At 39.8% G+C, this 18,035-nt stretch overlaps 1 long non-coding RNA gene across 1 annotated transcript; it reads left to right on the top strand.

The window, feature by feature from the left end:
• The first annotated feature begins 10,621 nt into the window (after nt 1-10,621).
• Nucleotides 10,622-12,825, top strand: LOC132642447 (uncharacterized). The gene is made up of 2 exons (XR_009583166.1): nt 10,622-10,924; nt 12,489-12,825. It is a non-coding gene; the product is annotated as an uncharacterized LOC132642447 (long non-coding RNA).
• The last annotated feature ends 5,210 nt before the right edge of the window (nt 12,826-18,035 follow it).

The following is an 18,035-nucleotide window of genomic DNA, read 5'->3' as shown; positions in this document are numbered from 1 at the left end:
ATAATAACTTTATCTCCGTAATTAAACCTAAATCAATACCAACAAAGGAAGATTCATACCTTACTCCCGCTAAAACCGTGATATATTCAATATTCACCTTGAATTCCGGCCTAAATTCACCGCCATATGATATTATAATCACAACTATACGCTGTCGGAACCTAAATCCGGAGTTTAAACTTGATTTGGCTAAAATTTGGGGTTTTGAACTTGTGGGGAATTTTCAGAATATTTAGGGATTTTTCTGTGGTGTTTGGATGAAGAAATAGGGGTAATCCCCCCTTATATAGAGTTCCAAAATATGCCTAAACCGACTTAAAATTTGCTCAATGTGTTCGCGCTGCCTCTTGGCGCGTTCGCACAGGCTTATTTTACTGCCTGCGCGTTCGTTCAGTAAAAAGGTCATAACTCTTGATCCCAATATTGTATGAGGGACCCAAACCTATGGTTGGAAACCTATTTCAATTATCTAAAGCTTTAATTTTTGGTGTGTTTCCAAATTCCTAACTTATAGTGGCGTTTTGGCCTCCTCAAGTCAGATCATCCGAAAATGTATCCTTATATCATCCTTCTGGAGGGCTTATGCCCATATTTTGCATAAGGGTCCTTCTTAAGACTTTCTCAACTTCCTATATACTACTCATATAAATTTTCATATGTCCTTTATAAAACCCCGACATGTGGGCCCCACCTTAACATACTGTTGAGAGGGCTATTCATCAAGTAACGTATTAAGTGATTTACACCATACGGTCTTCAAATGTCATATATATGTTATTCTTATACTCATATAATATAATATTTATCCCTAATCCTTGTATAACTTTACTGTCCCTTGAGTTCATACTAAGCCGTCTACAGTCTTGGTAACGCAAAATTTTTCTGGGTGTAACAGGATATTGTCTTAGGTTGGGCCTTATTACGTGTTTGGGACTAGCCATCACGTTGTGTGTTGATTGATTGTTCTATTTTGTTGGCTTTATGCCAAGTGTTGTTAGAAGATATTTGCATTTGTTGTTCCATCTTGATTATGATATTGTTGGCATACCCGCCGCTGGTACTTGTGATTCGGATACATTGTTGGCATACCCACTGCTGGTACTTGTGATTACGATATATTGTTGGAGTACCCATTGTTAGTACTTATGATATTGAGGATGATTATTGTAGATATATGCATTGCACACACTCTCATTATTCATGATACACTATTGAGATACTGTTGATACTTGATGAACACTGTGATGAGCTAGGCTCAATTTTTCCTTGAGTGACGTGAGAGGCCAATATTCGATGTTAGTTTCGGAATCGTTGATTAAGTGAGTGCATGGACTCTACCGGTCCCCCAGAGTTGTGCCGGTGAGAACCCCCGTGGGCAAAGATTCGGGGCCCCGTCTGTTTGTTGGGCAAAGATCTGGGACGGGTGGCACTTAGACTTCGTGAGTCACACTGGGTTGTGCTACTAATATGTCGATATTTCCGTCCGGAGTACATGTGTACAAAGTATTTGCATGGCATTGCTTTACATCCATACATTATTACACTATATTGCACCATGCTTTACTATGAGATGTTTTGGTGTTGTACTTGTGATGTTGGATTCGGACTTGATATATTCAAACTTGGCACATTTTGGATTAGATGCTCTACTTAGGTGATGAAGTGTACTTGGATTCGATTACATTGATTTATACTTGTTTATTTATCTATCTATCTGCTTTATTATCTGAATTGTGTTAGCTATGCTTAGTCGGCCGATGATGCCTACCAGTACTGTTGTTTTGTACTGACCTGCACTTGCTGCATTCCTTTATGAATGCAGAGTATCAGGTTGGATCTACTTCCGTTACATGTGGCTGATAGTCGCTTTAGCATTATTCTCGAGTTTCCAGGGTGAGCATGGTCATTCGCTGCCTTGAAGAATTCTCTATCATTATATCCTATTTCTATTCAGAGACATAGGCACTTTATATATTTCAGACTTGTATTATTTCCCTTTTAGATGCTCTTGTATTACTCAGACTAGGCCCTGGGGGTGTTATTATTATTATTATTATTATTATTATATATATATATATATATATATATATATATATATATATATATATATATATATATATATATCATGAGACTTACTTAGTTATTTCTATTCCGTTGCTCGAGATGATTCCTGATGTCTTTGTTTATCATTGGGTTAAGGGTTCGCTTACCGAGGTGGAAAAGGTAAGTGCCCGCGGGGCTTATGTCAAAATGGGTCTTGACAAGTTGGTATAAGAGCCCTAGGTTACTCGGTCTATAATACAAGAGCGTGTCCAGTAGAGTCTCGTGGATCGGTACGATAAGCTCCGTGCTTATCTGCGAGAGGCTATAGGACATTTAGGAAATTTCACTTTCTTTCCTTCTTTCATGCTACTTCATTCTAATTGGTATCTGGAAGGATCAAATTGGTATTTGACTCTCATCTATTCTTTCACAGATGGTGAGGACTCGAGCTACTATGGCCCGAGGTCTGGTGCCAGAGCCCGCAGCTACGGCTGGCACCCGAGGGTTAGTAATAGCTAGAGGGAGTAGCAGAGTGAGAGGCCGCAGGGATGCCCCAGCCAGGGGTAGGGCTCCTGCGGTAGGACAGCACCGAGAGAGATCTCCGTCTCCTGATCCCGAGGATGTGGCTCCAGCACAGACACAACCCAATGTAACTTCTGGTCATGCCATGCATGATACTATGGCCAGGGTCTTACCTCATCTTGATGCCCAGCGGGCGGCAGGCAGTGTTGCTACTCCTGGTTAGGGTTCAAAGACTAGGGTTGGGGCGCAGACCCCTGAGCAGGGACCTACATGGGTATCATATCCCACTGCAGCTATGGCTCCTCGCATTGATGGGATACTTGGTCCTGGTGATGATATTAGGACCATGGAGGGCGTTGTTATGACTGCGTCTGATCAGTACCTTGTTGGGAGATTTAGGAAGTTAGAGCCGCTGAGGTTTTCTGGTACTTCGTTTGAGGATGCTTATGAATTTATTCTTGATATGCATGAGTTGCTGCACCGTATGGGGATTGTAGAGACCTACGGGGTTGACCATGTGTCCTACCTGTTTCGCAGCGACGCGAAGACTTGGTGGAGGTATTTTGTGGCTTGCAGACCTGAGGGTTCCCCTCTCCTGACTTGGATTCAGTTCTACCGGGACTTCCTTACAAAGTATGTGCCCCAGTCTTTGAGAGAGGAACGTAGGGAGGAATTTTTACATATTGAGTAGAGGGGCATGTCTTTGGAGTCTTAGGTGACCCATTTTCTATATCTGGCCCATTATTCCACTCTGTTGATCCCTACTAAGGCTGATAGGATCAGGCGTTTTATTGGGGGACCAGTGGGCTCTGTACAGATTCCTTGTCTTCAGATGAAGTCTATGAGGGCTTCGTTCTAGTCCATTATCGAGCATGCTTTTATGGTTGAGAGCGCTAAGGCCCGTGCTTTTGGTGGTGGTGACAAGAGGCCACGTCAGACTGGTAGTTATGGTGGTTCTAGTTCGTGAGGCACCGAACAATTTTCAAGGCCACATCAGCCATATTCCGGTTGTCCTGTGCATTCAGCGTTATAGGCTTCCCCCCGTGAGCCTGCAGAGAGCTCATGAGAGTTCATTCTCCAAACTAATGGAAAGGGCTGCTTCATCCGGGTCTTCAGCTTCTGTGTATCAGCATTCATCTCCTCGTACCTGTTTTTCTTATGGAGAGGTTGGGCATGTTGCTAGGAGATGTCCCCGACCCAGGCGGGATTATCAGCTGTAGAGGGCTCCTATATCATCTGGTGGTTGAGGTGGGCTTCTCAGAGGGGCGATGCTCAGTCAGGCTGCGGTGGGTCCCATGGTTCTAAAGGTAGTTCACAGTCAGCTAGAGGTGGTTCCCAGAGTGCGAGAGGGGGATCTTAGACTGGGCGTGGTGGAGCCAATTGTTACTTATTTTCGGGTAGGCCCGTGGCAGAGGCCTCAAATACTGTGATTTTAGGTACCATTTATGTCCGTCATAGAGCAGCATCTGTGTTATTTGATCCTAGATCTACCTATTCGTATGTATCTATATTTCATATCATTAGTTGGGGTTTGCCTTGTGGTAGCATAGGTATACTTGTTCATGTGTCTACTCCGTCAGATATTCTGCGATTATTGATCGAGTCTACCGGTCTTGTTTGGTTACTTTTATGGGGTATGACACTTGGGTAGATTTGATGATTCTCGATATGGTGGACTTTGATATTATATTGGGGATGTCTTGGCTTTCTCCTTATCACGCGATCTTGGACTGTCACGCCAAGACAGTTACTTTAGCCATGCCGAGCATTCCTAGGCTTGAGTGGAGGGATACTCCTAGTCCCGCTCCCAAGAAGATCATTTCCTTTCTTCGGGCAAAGAAGTTAGTAAGTAAGGGGTGTTTTGGCTTATTTGGCTCATGTTCGTGATACGACCGTTGCATCTCCGCACCTCGAGTCTATTCATACCCAGCAAGCCCGACTGCATTTATGACATTAATGAATGGTATCATTAGTCCATTCCTTGATTCTTTCGTGATTGTATTTATTGATGATATCTTGGTATATTCCAAGAGTATAGAGGAGCATGAGAGTCATCTTCGTTCTGTTCTTGGGTTGTTGAAGAAGCATGGCCTGTTTGCTAAGTTTTCTAAGTGTGAGTTCTGGTTGGAGTCTGTAGCATTCTTGGGCCATGTTGTGTCTAAGGATGGGATTATGGTTATCCCACAGAAGATTGAGGCCGTGAGGGGTTGGGCGAGGCCCACTATTGTTACTGAGATTCGTAGTTTCGTGAGTTTGGCTAGCTATTGTTGTTGCTTCGTGAAGGGTTTTTGCTGCTATTGCTTCATCTTTGACCAGATTGACTCAGAAGGATGTTCCTTTTCAGTGGTCAGATGATTGTGAGGAGAGCTTTCAAAAGCTCAAGCTTCTCTTGACGACAGCCCCGATCTTACCATTATCCACGGAGGGTAAGCATTTTGCGATATATTGTGATGCCTCTCGTGTGGGTGTAGGTACTGTGTTGATGTAGGAGGTAGGGTGATAGCTTGGCCGTGGTCTTCGCGTTGAAGATTTGGAGTAATTATTTGTACGGTGTTCATTGTGAGGTTTTCATCGATCGTCGTAGTCTTCAGCATGTGTTTACCCAGAGAGATCTTAATTCCAGGCAGCACCGATGGATGGAGCTCCTGAAGGACTATGACATCTCTATTCTGTATCATCCCGAGAAGGCGAAGGTGGTGCCTGATGCCTTGAGTCGCAAGGCAGTGAGTATGGGGAGTTTAGCTCGATTGATTGTTTCCGAACATCCGTTGGCCATGGAGGTTTAGACTCTGGCCAACAGTTTCATTCGCCTTGATATTTCAGCCCCAGGTAGGATTTTGGCTTGTATAGAGGCGAGGTCATTTTTATTGGATCGGATAAGGACTCATCAATTTGAGGATGCTCAGTTGAGCAAGATTCGAGATAGAGGTTTGAGAGGTGAGGCCAAGGACGCCGTAATTGATTCTGAGGGCATTTTGAGGATTAAAGGACACGTATGCGTTCCTCGTGTTGGTGATTTTATTCAGTTGATCTTAACTGAGGCTCATAGCCCTCGCTATTCCATTCATCCGGGGGCGTCTAAGATGTACCGTAATTTGAGACAGCACTATTTGTGGCATCGGATGAAGAGAGATATAGTTGATTTCATGGCTAAGTGTGGTAATTGTCAGCAGGTAAAGTATGAGCACCAGTGACCCGGTGGTGTACTTCAGAGGATGTCCATTTCCGAGTGGAAGTGGGAGAGGATTACCATGGATTTGTTGTGGGCCTTCCGAAGACCCTAGGCAAGTTTGACTCTATTTGGGTGATAGTTGATTGGTTGACTAAGTCTGCTCACTTTCTTCCAGTTCAGGTTTCCTATACTACAGAGAAGTTAGCCACGATGTACATTCGGGATATTGTGAGGTTGGATGGGGTTCCTATTTCTGTTGTATTTGATCGAGGTACTATCTTCACTTCCTGATTCTGAAGGGCGTTTCATGAAGAGTTAGGTACCCCGTTGGATCTCAGCACAACTTTTCATCCCCAGATCGATGGCCAGTCCGAGCAGACCATTCAGGTGCTCGAGGATATGTTGAGAGTGTGTGTTATTGATTTTGGTGGTCATTAGGATCAACACTTACTATTTGTAGAGTTTGCGTACAATAACAGTTATCATTCGAGCATTGGTATGGCGCCTTTTGAGGCTTTGTATGGTTGGAGATGTAGATCTCCGGTTGGCTATCTTGATGGGTTCGAGGCTCGATCTTGGAGTACAAATTTGTTGAGACAGTCTTTTGATAGAGTGAGAGTTATTCAGGCCAAGCTTTTGGCAACTCAAAGTCGGCAAAAGATGCATGCGGACAGGAAGGTCTGGGATTTAGAGTTTGTTGTTGGTGACCAAGTTCTATTGAAGGTTTCACCCATGAAGGGTGTTACGAGGTTTGGTAAAAGGGTCAAGTTGAGCCCCAGGTATATTGGCCCATTTGAGATTGTTGCTCGTATGGGAAATGTGCCTTATGAGTTGGCATTGCCGCCAGGCTTAACGGGAGTTCATCCATTTTTTCATATTTCGATGCTGAAGAAGTACCATGCCGATAGTACTTACATTGTTCGTCGGGATTCTGTATCACTTGATGGGAATTTGACTTATGAGGAGGATCCTATCGCGAACTTGGATAGGCAGGTTCAAAAGTTGAGTTCGAAGGAGATTGCTTCTATGAAAGTGCAATGGAAGCACCGTCCTATTGAGGAGGCTACTTGGGAGACCGAGTTCGACATGCGTAGCCGATATCCTTAGTTGTTCACTGATTCAGGTATTTTTATCGCTTCTTTCTATTATTCGCTCGACGACGAGCGATGGTTCAATTGGTATATGATATAACGACCCGTTTGGTCATTATAGTCTTTTCATATGTTCGCCCTTTCTCGAGCCTTGACTAGCTTATTTTTTACCCGAGGGGACTGTTGGCATGGTTCCCGAGGTGTCTAGACCGGATTCGAGCAACTATTGTGAAATATAGGCTTAAAGTGAAAAAGAGTTGACCCAAAGTTGACTTTTGGGTAAACAAATCTTTTTCGGGGAATCTGTCGATTTCGTGGGGTCCGGATGGTCGTTTAGAACTTGTGTGTATATTTTGTTAGGTTCCCAACGCACTCGAATGCATTTTGGGACTTGGGTTGGGAAATTCGAATTAAGATATCGGGGGTTGACTCGGTCAACGAAACCTCCGTTGGGAATTCCAAGGCCACGAGCGTGTTTGTAGCGTGTTTTTATGTGTGTCTATATGTATGGTATGTGAGCAGATGGCCTCGAATATTAGTCCGAAAATCGGATTGAAATATGAAACTTGGGTGAGTAATCTGGTGTCTGGTGCCCGCTTTGGCGGCACCAGCACCGCGGTAGCGGCACAGCTGGAGCAATAAGCCTGTCGCTGGAGTGATCCAAGCCATTTAGACTGGACCGCTGAAGCGGCTCCGCTGGGGCGGTCCCAGTGTTGCCAAAATGGGTGACGAGCAGTGTGTATAATTAATGAAGTGTTAAAAGCCTTTAGACCCTCATTTTATTCCATTTCAAAATTAGAGCTATGGGGAACTGTTCTTAGAGATATTGTGGGAATCCTCTTGGAGGTAAATCTTGTTATTACTCTTCTATTCCATTAATCCTTCTCATCATAGATTCCCCCTTTCCTTTAATAATATCTTAGTAATGAAAGATGAAAGTGAGTTTTGATGAACATTTTCTCTAGGCTTATAAGTGGTGAAATTGATGAGGTTTATGCCAGTTTTTGATGAATCCAAGTTTATTAATCATATATCTTCTATTTTTAATGTTGAATTTCGGAATCAAAGAGTTAGGGTTTATACCCAAATTGGGGGTTTTGCTTCAAATTCGAAATGGGTCTATGAGTTAATTTAGCAATTAGTGGTTGGGTTATGATCACCTAGTGCTTAATTTAATATTTTACGTCCGAATTTCCCGTTTTGACCATGTGGGCTCATTTTCCCCACATTCTAAGTTTAGACTTGACCTAAATTGAATGATGGCAATATTAGTATCATTCTTCATGATTTCTAATATAGAATTCGATTATGCCTAGACTTTTTTGATATTGAGGCTCGACGGAAAGGGAATGCGAAAAAATGATTTATTGATGTTGCTATTAAGCTATCCAGGTAGGCTATGGCTTACCCTTTGAGACATCGCATAGCGAAATATATATTTAGATTATATCGTCGGAGAAAGCATGTGAACTTTCGGGTATGAATTTGGGATGGATATTGTATTAGGTTGGCCCTATTGTGTGTTTGGGACAAGCCATCCCGTTGTGTGTCGATTGATTGTTCTATTGTGTTAGATTGATGCCACGTGTTATTAGAAGATATTGGCATTTGTTGTTCCATCTTGATTATGATATTGTTGGCGTACCCACCGCCGGTACTTGTGATTCGGATATATTGTTGGCGTACCCACTGCTGGTACTTGTGATTCCCATATATTGTTAGCGTACCCATTGTTGATACTTGTGATATTGAGCATGATTATTGTGGATACATGCATTGCAGGCACTCTCATTATTCAAGATATACTGTTGAGATACTGTTGATACTTGATGAAACACCGTGATGAGCTGAGCTCAATTTTTACTTGAGTGATGTGAGAGGCCGATATTCGATGTTAGTTTTGGAATCATTGATTGAGTGAGTGCATGGACTCTGCAGGTCCCCCAGAATGGTGCCTGTGAAAACCCCACGTGGGCAAAGATCAGGGGTCCTGTCTGTCTGTTGGGCAAAGATCCGGGATGGGTGGCAATTAGACTTTGCGAGTCACACTAGGTTGTGCTACCGAGATGTCAATATTTCTGTCCGGAGTACATGTGCATACAACATTTACATGGCATTGCATTGCATCCATACATTATTGCATTGCATTGCACCATGGTTTACTTTGAGATGTTTTGGTGTTGTACTTGTGATGTTGGATTCGTACTTGATATGATCAGACTTGGCACATTTGGGATTAGATGCTCTATTTTGGCGATGACGTGTACTTGGATTCGGTTACATTGATTTATACTTGTTAGTTTATCCGTCTATCTTCTTTATTATCTGAATTGTGTTAGCTATGCTTAGTCGGCCGATGATGCCTACCAGTACTGTTGTTTTGTACTGACCTGCATTTGCTAAATTCCTTTATGAATGCAGAGTATCAAGTTGGATCTGCTTCCGTTACACGTGCTTGATAGTCACTTCAGCATTAATCTCGAGTTTCCAGGGTGAGCATGGTCGTTCGCTGCCTTGAAGACTTCTCTATCATTATGTCCTATTTCTATTCAGAGACATAGGCACTTTATGTATTATTATTCCAGACTTGTATTATTTTCCTTTTAGATGCTCTTGTATTACTCAGATTAGACCCTAGGGGTATTATTATTATTTCTATTCCGTTGCTCGAGCTAATTACTGATGTCTTTATTTATCGTTGGGTTAAGGGTTCGTTTATTGAGGTGGGAAAGGTAGGTACCCACACGGCTTATGCCAAAATGGGTCGTGACAAGAAGTTCCCATTGCCATTATAGACAGACAAGCTCGAAGATGGAGGAATAAAGATGTAGCATCAGTTAAGGTTCTTTGAAGGAATAGGAATGTTGAGGAAATGACTTGGGAACCTGAAGAAGATATGAGGTCCAGATATCCGCACTTGTTTTGCGCTCCCAGAGGAGGTTTAGACAGACACACCATTGTCTTCAGGTGCGTAATGTTTCATTTCTTATGATATTTGGTAGTGTGAGGCCATTATTGTTATTGTTTGTTGTGGCCCTGTGTGGCATTGTATAATTTGGGTTGTTGTGACAGGTTAGTAGTGGTATAGTTATAGGGGACACTCTACCAAAATTTTTATAAGACCTCTAGGAGTTTAACATTCGCGGACGAATGTTCCGAAGGGGGGGGGGGGGAGATGTTATACCCCATACTTTATACGTTGAGTTTCGCCTTGAGTTAGTCGACGTGGATTTAGAAAGTGAAGTTTTTTGTCAAGGTCATAAGAGATTCTACATATTCACTCTATGTGTATAAGAGTTTAAGTTATGTCTAATAAGTATCGGAAAGATTAGAGGTTGAATGAATTAAAAGAAACTGAGTGTGCAGCAGGGCAGTTGTTATATCCCGTATTTTTGTACGTTGGATTATTCGCAAGCTAATCGACATAAGTTCAAGGACTTTTCAATCCCGATTTTAATAAGTGCACGATTTGCTAATTAATTACAATTAGTATGGAAATATTAGTGGAGATTAGGGATTAATTAATCATGATTAGATTATTAAGTGGGGATTAATGATTAATTAAGTTAATTATCCGGATATTGGTTAAATGCTTGAATAAAATCGGAGACAAGGGATTTAATTGTTGGATAAGTTTAGTGGGGGATTAGACTTTAATTATGAAATTAGTGGATAATATTAATAATGGAGCCACTTTCCACGTGTAACTTTTGTAAGTGACCAGCATATGACTAATTAGTATATGTTGTGGCTAATTTGGAGCCAAGTCTTCATTACTTATAGATGAAGGATACACTTGAATTCACATTGCAAAATACTCCTTCATGTCCAAAGAAAAAAAAACGTACCAGCAGTAAGCTCCATTGTTACCTCAATTTCGTTCTTATAACTCCACAATCAACTATATTTCCTATTTCCATTAATGGGGGGCAGAACGTGAATCTACATTTTCAAAGGGAGAAAAAGATGAAGTTTACCATTGAAGCAAAAAAAAAAAAAGAATGTGATTAGTTTTGTAATCAACAACTTGGAAAGTTCTAAAGTTAAGTGACAACGTGATTCATTTTTCAAGAGCAGCAACGTATTTCTATTTAAGGTAAGAAATCCTCTCTCCTAAATGTATTTGAGTTATCCGAGTCATATCTACATTGTTAGATGAAAGAATTATGAAAACTATATCGGAAATCGGATAAATTTTTGTTGTTATCATACGGACTGTTTGGTGGTGGTTACGAATTGTTTTGTGGGCTGGATTATAATGGGATTGGCTGCAGTTGTTGTTGTTTTGGTTGTTGTTATACTATGTATATACGAAAATAAAGAAGTGTATACAAGCATCGGTATAGGAATGTATGTTGGGCTGTTTTGGAGGTGATTTAAGAATGGATTTACTTTTAGTTTGATATGAAATTATTGGTATTGTTGTTGTTGGTATAATGATTGATATTTTGGCTAAGTTGGAATCACGAGGATTATTATGTTTTAGGGAAGATGCTGCTCGAATATGGTTAGATTTCTAAGTAATTAAGGATTGGTTTGAAAGAGTATCCTAATTTAATTATTGGCATATTTGGTATTATTTGTAGATTGTATGAGATTAGTGAGATGTGGGCCAAATTCTATAGAGTTATGAAATGAGTTATTGTTCTGTTTCCATGGAAATTATGTGATGACGTTGTTGAAGTCTTTGTTTGTAATTTGGAAATGATATGAAGTTTGGTTAGAACGAATTATACAGGGGATTCATTAAATCATTTTGTTAAGTTAATATGAGTTTAAAGCTAATTCCTACAGACTGAGTTGAGCATATCGCTTTGGGATATAGACTTGTAGGTTCAAGAAATGAGACGTGGGATGAGTAAGTAAGCGACAAGGTATGTAAAGCTAACCCTTCCTTCTTTTTGGCAAGATCTTTATGAAACAAACAGACGACGTATATATGACTCCAAAGAAGCTCCTATTCTTAGAGACACTAGGATAGCTAATGTTCTTGATTCCCAGAACTTATTTTATTATTTCTTGATACGTGTCTGTGATTCCAGGCGTCCTATTTTGATATAATCCATAGTGACATTCGAAGGGTACTTGATATGACTGTTGTCTTGATTTTCAAATGATAGTTCATTTTGATTATTCTATTGAGTCTCAGATATGACTTAGTTTGCATATGGTTGCTCACTACTCTGCTCGTGCATGCCTCAATATATCTTTCACCGAGTCTAGGGCCGGGGTACGTTCTCGTGCACAGTTTCATTGCATTGTTCACCGAGTCCCTCACTAGAGGGCCGGGATACGGTATATATATATATATATATATATATATATATATATATATATATATATATATATATATATATATATATATATATACATATGATGATATGATGATACGATGATATGATGACGTGATTATGGTGCCAAGGATGGTATATGATGACTTTATTCACCGAGTCCCATAATGGGCCGGGTATGATATATGATATTGATATGCATGATTTACATTTCATAAGGCAAGTGTATTGGTATCTCTGATTGTCATACTTGTCTCCTGTAATCTCTATTTCAGTCATGACCCTCTTTATTGTATTTCATGCTTTATATACTCAGTACATATCTCGTACTAATCCCCTTTCTTCGGGGGCTGCGTTTCATGCCCGCAGGTACAGACACTCGGTTTGGTGATCCTCCAGCTTAGGACTTCTACTCAGCTGTTTTGGAGAGCTCCATTGTTCCGGAACCTAGATTATTTTGGTACAGATCTTTGATGTAGACTTATACATATCCGAGGGTACGGCGGGGCCCTGTCCCGTCATATTTTACTATGATACTCTTAGAGGTCTGTAGACATATGTGGGTTGTATATGGGTTATGGCCAGCTATGTCGATATGATTTGTTTTGGATATTCCCGTATATAGTGGCAGCCTTGTCGGCTTGCATATTATGTTAGCTGTGACTCCTCAGGAGACAGGTTATTATGATATATGGCATTATGAATCTTTCGGTTGCTTTTACATGTTTCCATACAGTCCTTAGTTTCAGTTTAGTTATATTTAGCAGGTATGTATACGAGTGTCCAGTTCGGGCACTAGTCATGGCCCATGGGGTTGGGTCGTGACAAAAGTAGTATCAGAGCAGTTCATCCTCGGAGTGTCTACAAACCGTGTCTAGTAAAGTCTTGTTTATCGGTGTGTTGTGCACCACATCTATAAACAGGAAGCTACAGGACATTTAGGATGTTACCTTTCCTTCTTACTCTAGATCGTGCGATAGAGCCAAGAGATAGGAAATGATATCCCTTATATACTGACCTTTGATTTCAACAGGAGAATGGTGTCGACAAGAGAAGGTAAATAATGCTACTGGGAGTTACAAAGGCTAATATTTCATTGAGGTTATTTTATCATAAATTGTATATGCAGAATGGCGACTGGCCATCATCAAGGTAAGTTATTGTAAAGTATAGTAAGAAAATGGATTGAATGCATATATATTGTTGATAAGTTCAGTTATAAGGTGAGCATAGAAGAAGCTGAAGGAATCAGTAACGGTAAGCAGGATATATGTCAGATATAGTGTGAATGTTGCAGGTATGATTGCAACCTGCAGTTAAAGATTGGAAGGGAAAATAAACAGGAAAGTGTAACAGGTACAGTTTGAGTTGGACATACGAGGTAAGTTCGTCACTTTCACACTGTTATTGATATGGGGAGCCCTGTGCGGCTATGATACGAGATAATATATATGCTGGCCCTGTAAGGCATTGTTTGTATTTCCTGCGTGCAAGTTTTGAGATAGTAAGAAATACAAAGGAAACTCTGCCAAAATTTTCCTAGAAATAAAAAGAGAATGAGATATAAGTTCGTAATATTTTTGAAAGGTCGTGTCAATAGTGATGATAAGATTTGACTAAGTGGTGAGTACAGCTAACTTCGAGGAATAAGTTAACTGTTGAATTGATGGTAATAGTAATCATGAGGTCGATATCGATATGGTAAAATAAAAAAAAATGCTAGGATAATTTGGAAAGGCTTGTAATACTAAAAGATGACTTAGAAAAGGGTGGTAAATCTCAATAGAGCGTATATTGAGGTATCGACTGAATTGATAAGCAGGGATAAATTACGACGAGTCTACAGTTAAAAGGAGTAATGGTATGATTGAGACAAGAGTACGGAGGAGGAATAATTGCGACGAATATGAATGTATTGATAAGACAGCTTGTGAGGTATTAAGGATAAGATTGATCAGAAAGGGGAAAAGGTTAAGTACGCCTACTCCATAGAGTGTAACTAAACCACAGTAAGAATCGTGAATAAGGTTAAGAAGTGTTACACTATAGGATTGATTACGAACAGGATATTATGTGAATATAATAAGGATTGTTATGGAAATGAGTAAAGCCAAGGGAGGAAGTAACTAAAAGATATGACGTGGTCAGTGTGAAACGGAAAAGCAAGCTATAGAATGAATAAGAAAGGCTTATCAAGTTTTGTAGGGAAAGTTTAGAATAAAGATTATGCGATAACGGAAATGATAGCGAGCACAAGTGAAGAAGGAGTTAATTGAAAGAAGGAAATAAGAAGAAAGCGAGATAACAATGCAGTAATAGGTTATGACATGTATAGCTGAGAACACGAGTAATATAAGTGACGGAACTGTGAAAGACCAAACTATAGCAAGATGAGCAACGAGGTAGAATGAGTGCCAGAAAAGGGATTGGGATGATAAGGACAAACAGGGATGAACAGAATACGTTTTGAAAATGAGAAAGGGATTATGCAGAAGTAGTGTTTTCTGAAGGGTACAGAGGTAGCATGAGACTCCTCGTGTACGGAATAAAAGATGGACATAGACAGGGGAAATGGTAAGGGAATATTAAAGGAAGCTAGACGTAATTAATTGAGTACGAGTATAAAATAAATGGGAAATATATAGCTACAAATTTAAAGGTGTAGTTATAACTAAGTAATTGTATTGTTGTAGTTGATGGACTATGGTGTATTGGTGTTGAATTAGTTATATTGCTACGAAATTATTACCGCAGGGGTTAATCAAGGTAACGATCATGACAAAGGATTTATAATAATGGTGCAAGAAAAGTCTAAGATAAAGGAATTATCAAGCTGGAAACAATAAAGTCGACACCAAGGATAAGGCTTGAAATTGACTATAAGAAAAGGATGAGAGTAGAAACACTTGGTCTAAGGTAAGCCCATATGACTACAGTACTTTTATACCCTGGGGAAATCTGCAATGGACCATGATAGACGGGCATTGTAACACAAAGACTAAAGTCCAAGAGCGGTGTCCAGGAGTTCATGTACCCTGTACATCTTCATGACTAGCTTCATGACTGGATGGTTAAGAGGGATATACGAATTTAGCGATTAAAGAAGGTGGCTATTGCTAGTAAGGTGTTCTACGCGTTACAAGGAGAGGAAAGAGTCCACTACCATCTAACGACATGGGGTACAATAACTATTCATGAGGAGCATAAAATCATGAGACAGTATGGAGTGGAAGGAAATGTATCGAGGGATATGGAAAAGCTACCTGTATAGTGTGCTTTCTGATTATGTATAGGTTGGGGTAAATATAATGTTACAAGAAAATTTTGGACATTTATCACCAGGATATAAGTGCTACCTAATTTAGAATTTGGAACGACTATAAGTACTAATTAATTACTGATTGGAGAAAGTGGAATGCGGCCTTGGATGAGTTGCTACATGGGTTGCATTACTCGAGTACAGATGGTCAGATGAGATTTTATACTATATATGGAAAGGTTCTCGTCGCTTCACGATTTTGTTAAGGTTTCGTACGTGGATAATCAAAGTCATAAATTATAAAGAAAAGATATGGATATGGTATAGTATGCCAAGTGAGTTGAAAAAAAAAAGGGGGGGATCAGATGAATTTGAGATTAGAAATAGGGACGTAGAGCGGAGTATAAACAGATAATGGTATAAGTACACCCTAAAGGGGGGAAGCGGGTGTGATAAAAGCAAGTGTAAAATGGAAACAATTGACACTGCAATATATTTGATATGGATATTTAAACTTCAAGTAAGATCCCTTGCCAAAACAAGTTAGTAAGATCTGAAAGCCAGCAATAAACGGATAGAAGTCAGGATGATATTTGAGACGGTGTTGAGAATCATTCGTAAAGACCTTGAATGATAAGACATTAGGAAGTGGGTCTTATAAAAAGAAAGAGTACGATAAGAGAATGGTAACGAGTAACTTAAGAGCTGTTATAAGGGATAGCAATGCTATACTAGATTAGAGGCTAAGATTTGGCAGTAGAGTTGTGCACTAATGATATGGCGACTTATAAGTAGCAAAGGAGAGGGATAGAAAATCTCCTATAGTAGGATATGAGAAAATCAAATGGGTGAACAAAGAAAGGGAAAGGAGTATGACAAGATAAGGCTACGAGCGAGTTTTAGTACGGATGAGATATGTGAAGCAGAATGAACCAGGAGAAGGAAAGATTATGACTAAGATTGGACATACTTTATACAAGTTGTACAAGAATAGTTATACAACTTACGAATATTTGTATGATAAGAATGAGACCAAGTGAGTACTTGATAAGAAGAGTGAGGATTCGGTAATAACAATGTGGTTACTATATTTCGGGCGCATTAAGGAAAGATGTAAAAGTGGTATAGCCAAATTACCGAGATAAAATTTGTACTGAGGGAAAATAGGACATGGCCATAGTTGAGCTGAATATTTATCTCGATACCAATCGTAAGATACGAGAGGAGGATGCAAGGTAAAGCATGAAGACTACTGAGATGACGCTAAGATATCTCTTGGGCTCATTCGATCACTTACACATATTCTGGTGCGTGATAGGAGAACTAAGAGCAAAATCTGAGTAAAGAGGCAATAGAAGAGTTTGAATTAAAGATAAAAAAACGACACGAGGTAATGTGCCTAAAGTGTTACAAGTTGGGTTAAGGGAAATTGTGAAGTGGTTTAAGCAAGACGATCAGAACGAGCTGGTTACTAGAAGACGGTGAATTTATATGTCAGATCAAAAATTCTTTCAGAATTATACTAGTAAATGATAGTCAGATCACAGATCAGCTATGTAAAGTTATTATATGAGGGACTCTAGTGCTACTTGATAGCCAACTCTAAGGATTGAGATTAAGAGCTAAAAAGTAGAGTGACAGTTAAAGTCTTTTAAAGAAGTCGAGGAGTGATACATGAGGCCGACGATTCCAGAATATGGATTGGAACAGCAGAGTAATATAAGGTTATTGAAGTAAAATAATGTAACACCTTGGAAAATTTCGTTTTATTCGTAGAGTCTGCGAAGGGTCTACACGTTACTAGAGGCATGAAATACTCCAGGGATAGTAAAGTCTAATAAATCGACGAGGGACATCTACACGTTAGAGGTAAGATGAAGTGAACGATACATCTTAAGGGAGTAACTTATAGAAAAAGAAAGAGTCGAGTTAAGACTAAGTGCGCCAGGGAGAGAGTAAGATTTCAGCAGAAGAGTTCACAATACAACCGTCAACCAACTGCGAAATGAAGAGGAGAGTAAAGACAACGACGTGGAATTATCACCTTGAGAGGCAAGAGCAAGAAGAAATGGTTACTTAGGGAGCTGGAATGCGTTGTAATAAATTGAAGGGAATCGACCAACGAAAGAGTTATGTGGAAAGCATAATTCAATAAAAGAACATTTAAGGAAGTACTGGGAGTGCAGAACTAGTTTAACATTCAAGGACGAATGTTCTAAAGGGGGGAAGGATGATATATCCCGTATTTTTGTACGTTGGATTATTCGCAAGCTAATCAACATAAGTCCAAGGACTTTTCAATCCCGATTTTAATAAGTGCACGATTTGCTAATTAATTACAATTAGTATGGAAATATTAGTGAAGATTAGGGATTAATTAATCATGATTAGATTATTAAGTGGGGATTAATGATTAATTAAGTTAATTATCCGAATATTGGTTAAATGCTGGAATACAATCGGAGACAAGGGATTTAATTGTTGGATAAGTTTAGTGGGGGATTAGACTTTAATTATGAAATTAGTGGATAATATTAATCATGGAGCCACTTTCCACGTGTAACTTTTGTAAGTGACCAGCATATGACTAATTAGTATATGTTGTGGCTAATTTGGAGCCAAGTCTTCATTACTTATAGATGAAGGATACACTTGAA

The sequence above is a fragment of the Lycium barbarum genome, chromosome 5 (assembly GCF_019175385.1).
Source record: "Lycium barbarum isolate Lr01 chromosome 5, ASM1917538v2, whole genome shotgun sequence".
Taxonomy (NCBI): domain Eukaryota; kingdom Viridiplantae; phylum Streptophyta; class Magnoliopsida; order Solanales; family Solanaceae; genus Lycium; species Lycium barbarum.
The sequence above is the reverse complement of the archived record's forward strand: the minus strand, read 5'-3'. Positions and strand labels throughout refer to the sequence as shown.